This window comes from Crocuta crocuta, unplaced genomic scaffold (assembly GCF_008692635.1).
Source record: "Crocuta crocuta isolate KB4526 unplaced genomic scaffold, BGI_CrCroc_1.0 scaffold429, whole genome shotgun sequence".
Classification (NCBI taxonomy): domain Eukaryota; kingdom Metazoa; phylum Chordata; class Mammalia; order Carnivora; family Hyaenidae; genus Crocuta; species Crocuta crocuta.
Genome location: NW_027527381.1, coordinates 2,608,184 through 2,617,716, shown reverse-complemented (window position 1 = coordinate 2,617,716; position 9,533 = coordinate 2,608,184). Strand labels below are relative to the sequence as shown.

The following is a 9,533-nucleotide window of genomic DNA, read 5'->3' as shown; positions in this document are numbered from 1 at the left end:
AAGATATTCCATGTTTATGGACAAAAAATCAAATATTGTTAAAATGTCCATACTAGCCAAAGTAATCTACAGATTCAAGGAAATTCCTATCAAAATGCCATAGCATTTTGAACAGAACTAGAACAAACAATCCTAAAATTTGTAGCAAATCACAAAAGACCCTGAATAGCCTAAACAATCTTGAAAAAGAACAAAACTGGATGTATCACAATTCCAGATTTCAATTTATACTATAAAGTTGTGGTTGTAGTAGTAACCAAAACAGTATGGCACTGGCACAAAAATAAACACATAGATCAATGGAACAGGATAAAGAGCCCAGAAACAAACCCACCTTTATATGGCCAATTAATCTTTTTTTTTCTTTTTTTCTTTTTTTTAAATATTTTTATTTATTTCTAGGAGAGAGAGAGAGACAGCGTGAGCAGGGGAGGGTCAGAGAGAGAGGGAGATACAGACTCTGAAATAGTCTCCAGGCTCTGAGCTGGCAGTCAGCACAGAGCCCGATGCGGGGCTCGAACCCACGAACCACGAGATCATGACCTAAGCGAAAGTCGGACGCTTAACCGACTAAGCCACCCAGGCGTCCCTATATGGCCAATTAATCTTTAACAAAGGAGGCAAGAATATGCATTGGGATAAAGATAGTCTCTTCAACAAATGCTGTTGGGAAAACTAGACAGCAACATGCAAAAGAATAAACAGAAAGTTAAACTCAAAATGGATAAAGTCCTAAAGCCTGAAACCAGAAAACTCATAGAAGAGAGCACAGACAATAATATCCTGACCTTGGCCATAGCAACATTTTTCTAGATATGTCTTCTGAGGCAAGGGAAATAAAAGCAAAAATACACTTTTGGGACTACATCAAAATAGCTTCTGCACAGTGAAGGAAACAATCAGCAAAACTAAAAGGCAACCTACTGAATGAGAGAAGATATTTGCAAATGACATATTTGATAAAGGGTAGTATCCAAAATATATAAAGAACTGAAATATATAAACAACTCAATACCCCAAAAACAATCCGGGTAAAAAATGAGCAGAAGACATGAACAGACATCTCTTCAAAGAAAACACACAGAGATTAGAGAATCTCCACAAAGATTAGAGAAATTGGAGGTCTCATACATTGCTGATGAATTGTAAAATGGTGCAGCTACTTTGGAAAACAATTTGACAGTTTCTCCATGTGTTAAAAACACAGCTTCCATAAAAAAACCAGTGATTCCACCACTACACATACACCCAAGAGAAATGAAAACATTCAGCCACACAAAAAATTACACCTGAATGTTCACAACTGCATTGTTCATAACAGCTAAAAAGTGAAAACAACCCAAATGCCCATCACTTGATGAGGGATAAATAAAACATGATGCATCCATGCAATGAAATATTATTCAGCAATCAGAAAGAATGAAATAACTGATACGTGTTACAACATGATACATCTTTAAATCATTCTGTTAAATGAAGGAATCCAGTCATAAAAGACTACATATTGTACGTTCCATTACATTACATATAATGTTCAGAATATGAAAATCTATAGAGACAGAAAACAGATTAGCAGTTGTCAAGGGCTGGGGACATTGAGAGAAATTGGGTGTGACTGCTAGTGGCCAAAGGGTGTCTTCTGGAGAAAGTAAAATGCTCTAAAACTTAGATTGTGATGAGAATTGACTAATGTGAACATAGTATGATATGTATTGTGAATACTAAGACACTATACTATGAAAATATTAAAAATCTTTGAATTATACAATTTAAATGGGTAAATCTTATGGTATATGAACTACATCTCACTAAAACATTTTTTAAAAAAGATGATGAATCATTGCTTTTTTGAAATGCTCTTTACAATTTATGGAGTTGTATATTTTCAATACATAATTATTTGTGGAAATAAAAGCACACTGGTCACTAACATACTAGAATTCTATTGATTTTTTAATTGTATCATAATAATGAGAAATTTCCTAACAATTTAAATTCGTGAAAACAAATATAAAGGAGAAGCCTAAACCAGGTTTTGAAAATAAATGTGCCAAATTAAAGGATATTTGAAGACAATAAAAATATGAACTCAGAAAATTGGTCACTTAAAAATCCTTCTCAGTAAGACAGTTTAATTCATGCAAAATTAGAATGGACTCATGAAAAGGGACAGCAGGAGAAAATGTAATGACATTAAAGTGGTTGCATGAGAACATTCCATTCCTAGAGCTACATAGGACAAACCTGCTTTTGTCTTCATGCCCCCACAACTCTAAGCATTGTTTCCTTGCTTCCCTTCAGTCTTGCCTTCTTCAGTTTAACTTAACCCCCATAATTTTTGATAGGCAATAATTTTCTGATGATTCAATATTCTGATTTCCCATCCCCGTTTTATCAATGACACTAGAAGACACAGCATCCAGACGTGGTCTGACTAGCACAGAATACAATGAGACTCTCCTCTTTCGATCTAAATTAGCAAGTTGGCAAATATGTGGTTTGCAGGTCACCATTCTCCTGTCTCACATCTGTGACTACAATATTCCTTCTACAGGAAGCCTTCTAACGAGTTATTGCTGCCAATTGAAAAAAGGCAACTAATTATTACCTATTCATTTGTACTCAGGTATTTTATTAATAGTCAGCTGGCCAGGGTATAGGGCTGGGTGCAGTCCTGGGCATGAGACCCAGGGAAACAGAGAAGCTCTGGGCATGACAAATGTGTTCACAGACTGGGTCCCTCTCTTGAGTGATAGTGTTGATGGTGACACCTCACATGTTATTACTCTTAAACTCACATGAATAACACAGCAATTAACTAGAAAGCAGAAAGAGAGCCCCTAACATCCCCTCTGAGTGACCTCTCATGAGCAGGAGAAGTGAATGTGACCATTCATCCAGAAAGACTGGATAGTCAGTGTGGGCAGGGGGGATGCATTGATCCAGACAGGGAATATCAGATGTTGAGAAAAGAATCATAACACTTCTAAAGGAAATTATCTACATTAAACTAAGGCTACTGGCAATTTCATATATGAATTTAATTAGCTCTGAACATGCAATTTGATGATTGATCATAAACACATATGTTTCAGTGTATTGAAATAAGCCACTGGAAAAGCATGGTCACATGATATAGTCTGCATTCAATACCTAGACAATAACTTTGCTTGATTCCTTTAGCTAGTAGTTGAGTTGCAGTCTATCACTGTTAACCTATTGGAGCTTTGGTCTTTTTCTTTGCTTTTCCCTTGAGCTCTATAGGATCTTGTTTGTAAAACTGACTTTCCTTCCTTACAGCTTTTGTTGCATCATGGCACGCAGCAGAGCCAGAAAGCTGTGTATAGAAGCAAAATTAATAAAATCTCAGATCCTGAGGATTCCCAAATCCTAGCAACTGACTGAAGAAGGCAATAAGGATCAGAGATAGGAAGGGAATTCTACGATGTCAAGCCTGGGGAGCCATATCCTGTCCGAATAGAAATGTCCATGGGCCAGAGGCACATGACCAGAGGCCACGTTCCCATTATCAACTAATAGAATCAGACCTTAGAGGTCAAGTTTCCTAATGCTTATATTTTACAGATGAGAAACTAAAGTCCAGGGAGACGTAAATGTTAGTTACATGGCTAGTTAGTGACAGAGTTAGTACTGGAATATGCTTTTTGCTTAACACATAGTTATGGCATGAACTGTGTCTCTCCAAAAAAAGACATGTTAAAGTTCCAAAGTGCCGGTATCTCAAATATGGCCTTATTGGGAAATAGGGTGATTATACATAGAATTGGTCAAGGCTATACTAGAATAGAGTGGGACCCTAACCAATCTGGTGTCCTTATTAGAAGACAGTCATGTGAAGACACAAGGACACAAAGGAAGTATGCCACGGGAAGATGGAGGCAGAGACTGAAGTTACTCAGCAGGAAGCTGAGTGTGGAATGTCACAGATTGCTGGCAAACACCAGGTAGTTTTTCCAGGAGCTAGAAAGAGGCAAGAAAAGACTCTCTTGTAGGTTTCAGAGGGAGCATGGTCCTGCCAACACTTTGATTTCGGATTCTAGCTAGCCTCCAGAACTGTAACACAATACATTTCTGTTATTTTAGACCACTCAGTTTGTGATACTTGTTACCCCAGCCCTGAGAAACTAATCCACACACCCTCAGAAAAATGTCTCTTCCTACCACATCACTCATACTGAGCCCTGCGGATGGATGATCAAGAGACTCACCATAGGGCTGCTTCTGAGTAGAATGATTTTGTCTTTACGATCACAGAAATTGCAGAAATACTACTCCACAACCCCAATTATGGCCACCATAACGTCACACCCACTTTCAGACACCAGCCTCCAAGTGCAAGAGACATTTTTTTCTTTTTCTTTTGTGCTACATTTTAAGTTCCATCAGGACCAGAGGAGCAGGAATCACTTGATTTAAAAGATAAGAAAAGATAGCACTTGATTTAAAATATTCTTGAAATATTTTAAACATCTCCCTCACTGTTCCATGATATTGTGTCATCAGACAGAAAGCCCTTTGAATTAAGCACTGAGCACTCCAGAGCCTTCCTAAAAATAAATCAACCCAGGAAAGATAATACATGTCATCCCATGTGAATGAGTCCATCTGAATGCACACACAGAGCAGCTCCAAAGAAGGGGCAGAATGGTGTGGTGGCAAGAGCATAAGCATAAGCCTCAGAATTCTAGAAATCCTAAGTGGCAGCATGGTTCTGCATGTGCCCCTGGGAAAAACCATTTTACTTCTCTGAGTTTCATTATCCATAAATAAAGATATCAATACCCACCTTGCTGGCTTCATGTAACGAATATAGATAAAGTTAACACGTACAATTCATTTGGGTATACAATTAGTGAATACACTTTTGTTGGCATTTTCATTATTCTTTTATTAAATCCCAGTCCTGGACAAAGATCTTGGTGGAAAATCTGATTATGTCATCTCAATCCTTCTCCATCCTATGCCGAAAGCCTGAAACAAAAAATAGGTGATCCCATTTGACTCTGGGTTTATCTGTCTTACTAGAGTGTATTTTCATGATGCCTTTGGAATAGGGACCAATGCCTACCTATGTCCCTGCACTAGTAATGCAGTAAACAAAACTATTACATGTAGTAGGCAGTAAAAAAATGTTGTTGTATGTGGAAATTATCCTACATGATCCATTTTCCTCAGGATTCGCAATCATTTAACATGGGCAAGTTAAAGATTCTTATCCTAACACTGATTACTTTTGCTCTTGAGGAGCACCGTACAAACTTCATCTAAGTTTACCTGGACTCAATCCTAAAATAAGTTAGGTTGTACTCGAGTTTTCCAAAGCCAATGTTGCATCAATGATACTTTGCTTTAATCATATTTTAAAATAAGTCAAAGTTCTTTGGATACAGAAGACTAAGAACAGAATACTCACACTTTCTGGTTTTTCTCTTACCCCAAATTTGCATTCATAGGCTTCCAAATACACATTCTCTTTCACAGAAGAGAATGGCCTCAGCTTTTAAATCTGAAATCTTCAAAGGGGATGCAATGCACAAAAAATGTGATACCTGGCAACACGGAATGGGATCCAATTTTAACCCATACATTTTATTTCCCTTGATTCTCTATTGATTCATCATGCCCCTTTCCTTCTTGCCTCAATATATAGACTTAAATGTGCAACCTTCTCTACGTTCGAACTGTTGTATCTCAGGTACGTCCAGTTCCTGGGTTTAATGCTCAGAACACCATTACTTGAGGACTGTGACAGACAAACAACAAAAAAAATATTGCTGTGGAAGCATTAGAGCATTCTTAATGCAGCTTTCAACAAAAGCTGTATCTTGACTGCCATCTAGAGAAAACTAGAGATACTGAAATTAGCCAAGCTAATCTAGTATCTTGATGGGTTTATTTTTGTCTAACCCTTTGGTGAAAAACCATTTTAAATAAGAAACGGGAAATATTTAAATGTTGTATTACGACTTAGGATGGTACCACTAATGTGTCTTTTACAAAACAATAGGCAGCAATTGCGTTATTTCTAAGGAGAAATGATACTATTAGGGATAGCAATCTGCTTGCCTTTGAATTTATTTTATGGATCCCTTGTGAAAATATACATCAAGGTAATGTAATTATTATATCTGCATAATTGTAATGGTGTAATTAAAACTGGGTGGTTGCTCTCATTAAATTCTCCAGATTGTGGTTTATTTCCTGCTGGCATGAGTTTTCATCTTAAAACAGATTTTAGAACTTTTCTATACTGTTCTTGTGATAATAATACTAATATTACTAGACAAGAAATTTCTCCAGTTTTGTAAAAATTTTTTCAGCAATTGTATTGTGAAGTGGTACCGATAAAACTTAAAGACACGGAGAATCTAGAAATGATTTCTCTAGGAAAACCATCCCAAAGTGTCCTCTCTTTATGTGCAACAAATACACTGGCTTTGTGCAGACTTCTGCTACCTAGAAATTTAAAAGCAGCGGTGGTAGTCACTGTCTTTTACATCACTGTGGGAATAATCTGTTACTGAAATGCCAAGAAGTCAAAACTTGAGCTTACTGAAATTCTCAACTATTTTCAACAGGGTTTTTATTTGTAACAGTTTGCAAATAATGGTGAGGAGAGTGTTAAATTCAGGAGACTGGAAAACTGAAACATAGCAGGATGAATTATAACGAATGATGCACATTTTAAAGCTGTACATTGAGACAGGGAAAGGGATGTGAAGAATTCACAGAGTATTAATATAAAAACCATAGACTATATTTTGACCCCATCCTTTGCTGCTAGATATTACACTTTCTGTGTATTGCATCCTTTTTGAAGATTTTAGATTTCAATCCTAAGTTGAGCTTCTGTAACAGAGAATGCATGTTTGCAAGTCTGTGGATGAGAATTTGGGGCAAGACAAAATCCAGAAAGTATGAATATTCTATTCCTAGTCTTCTATATCCAAAGGACTTGGGCTTTTTTCAACATATGTTTAAAGCAAAGGATCATTAATGCAACACTGGTGTGGGAAAGCTCTAGTATGAGACAACTTATTTCAGTGTTGAGTTCAGGCAAATATAAATGAAGGCTGGGTGCTTCCAAAAGGGGTTAGCAAACTTTTTCTTGAAGGTTCAGGTAGTAAAAATGTTTTATTTTCCCAACCGTAAGGTCTTACTAATCAATTACCATTGTAGCATGAGAACAGCCAGAGAGAATATGTCAACAAATGGGTATAGCTGTCTTCCAATAAAACTCCACCCACAAACAGGCAGTTGTGTTTGGCCAACCACTGTGTTGGGACAAAAACCTTTAATTTGCCCACTGTAAAATGACTGTCAGATTGTTCAGCCTAGGAATTATCTGTGACTGAAGTGTACAAGGAGTCAAAACTTAATGTAGGAGACCACGCATAGCTTATACCAACTCCAACCTACTCTAAACTACTCTCGGTTTTGTATTGTTTTGTTTTGTTTCATGCATCTGGTACATCTTCTAACTGTACCAAACTTAAAATACTCCCAGGGAAAATAACTTTTCTTGGATAGTGAAGAATTCAATACACAAACTTACAAACACACACACACACACACACACACACACAAATACTCATATTAATAATAGAAGCAGAAAAGTGAAAGACAAGTAAATTTAGAGTAGACAAACATTTATGTATTAATGTGTATCTCCGGGCCTGTTTTTGGTCACTATTATTACCCTATGACTACACTCTATATTGAGCTATGAGACGCATTTTCATTTTAAACTTAGCTTCTATCTCACCATCGGTCCTCTCCCATGAGTCATGCCTATAAAAAAGGCAACCACTTATCCTTGCACTTGTAAGAGCTGTTGATATTAGATGGAACATGTATGAAGAGTGAGGCTGTGGAGAAAATAGAAATCAAGCACAGTCTGAAAAGTTCTGCTTCAATCAATTGTAGATGTTTTTCTGGGCTTTTTGGTCTGTTTCACTGTTTCAAGGATAAGAGAAAGTTTGATCTCCAGTTTGATAGATTGCCAGATTCACCTGATAGATTATCAGTTTCACTTCTTCCTCCATGAAACCATATTACTATGAACTCCCATAATCAATTACTTCCATGGTACTTTTTTCTTTCTGCCTATTAATTGCCAGAGTAGAGTACAGAGACAGAGCATAGATTCTAAGGAGGATAGACCTGAATTCTAATTTCTGCTGCTGTGTATACTGGCCTTGTGACCAGGGGACTGCTCTGAAACTCAGTTTTGTCTCTATAAAACGAAGGCAATACTAATACTCCATACTAATAAAGGTAACACGTATATTGCAATATTGTCATTGAGATTAAATAAGAACACTTGTGAGGGATCTTGCGCATTGCTCAATCAATGTTAGTTTATCTCTTCTCCCCACCACCACCCATCCCTTCTCTAGGACAACACTGCTGAAGTCTGGGACTGATTTATACATATCCTGCCTCATTACATGCCTGCTGCTAAACTGGACACAGAGCAGGTGCTTTATAAATGTTTCTTGAATAACAGTAGGTTCTCATATTTTTCTTTGTTATTGAAGATCTTACCATTTTAAACTGCTATAAAGATAAGCCAAAAAAAAAAAAAAAGAAAAAAAAGGAGCACCTGATAGGCTCTGTCCATTGGGCATTCAACCCGTGATTTCAGCTCAGGTCACGATCCCAAGGTCATAGGATCGAATCCCATGTTGAACTTCATGCTGAGCATGGAGCCTGTTTGCATTCTGTCTCTGCCCATCTCCCCTGCTCTCTCTCTTTCTCTAAAATAAAATTTAAAAGGATTTTAAAAGATAAGCCAAAAGGTATTCTCTGAGTCATAAAAAGAGACAAGTTTTGTAAATTAAAAAACAAAAGAACCTACTCCTAATATTGGTATATTATAAGAAAAGTAGGCACTTAAATATCTGCTGAAAAATGATGACACGTAAGTATGTGGACTACATTAAGGAGATACAGTCATGACATTTTTGTTCTGTTTTTGATGGAGATGATTTGACCCACAATATTATCAAACCTGTGGAATAACAAGGTGCTTTGTCATGAGGTTTTATTACCTATTGTTAACTGCTGTAATTCTCACCATGACTCATTGGTCAAATTTATACAGCACTTTGCTGCTCATGGAGAATCTTTATGTTTATCCTTCCTGTCAAAACTGGCCTTATTTATTTATTTATTATGGTCATATAGAGGTTGACCTCATACAGGTTGAAAGGTTTATGAAAATGTCACTTGGGGAATCATCAAGATTATATGTGACAAATTTGGAGTCATCCAGGCAAAGGAGTTTTGAACAGAAGAGAAAATTAAAGAATCATCTGTGGGGGATACAAGTGGAAAGAGAATAGAACCCAGCAGTTATTTAAAGACAGAGGAAATAGAGCCGGAGTATTGAGAATGCTTAAAAAAAATCACTAGCTGTGGGGCACATGAACAGAGGAGCTAAGATGTCAATAAAATAAAATGGGATTTACGAAATACCGAAAGAGTATATAAAAGGAAACCAATTAAAT

The 9,533-nt window shown here is 36.8% G+C and overlaps 1 long non-coding RNA gene across 1 annotated transcript; it reads right to left on the bottom strand.

Moving 5' to 3' along the window:
* Positions 1–4,923: 4,923 nt before the first annotated feature.
* Positions 4,924–8,774, bottom strand: LOC144240137 (uncharacterized). Its single transcript, XR_013337630.1, has 3 exons — positions 8,627–8,774; positions 7,787–7,889; positions 4,924–4,992 (listed from the first exon to the last, which is right to left on the bottom strand). It is a non-coding gene; the product is annotated as an uncharacterized LOC144240137 (long non-coding RNA).
* Between the last annotated feature and the right edge of the window lie 759 nt (positions 8,775–9,533).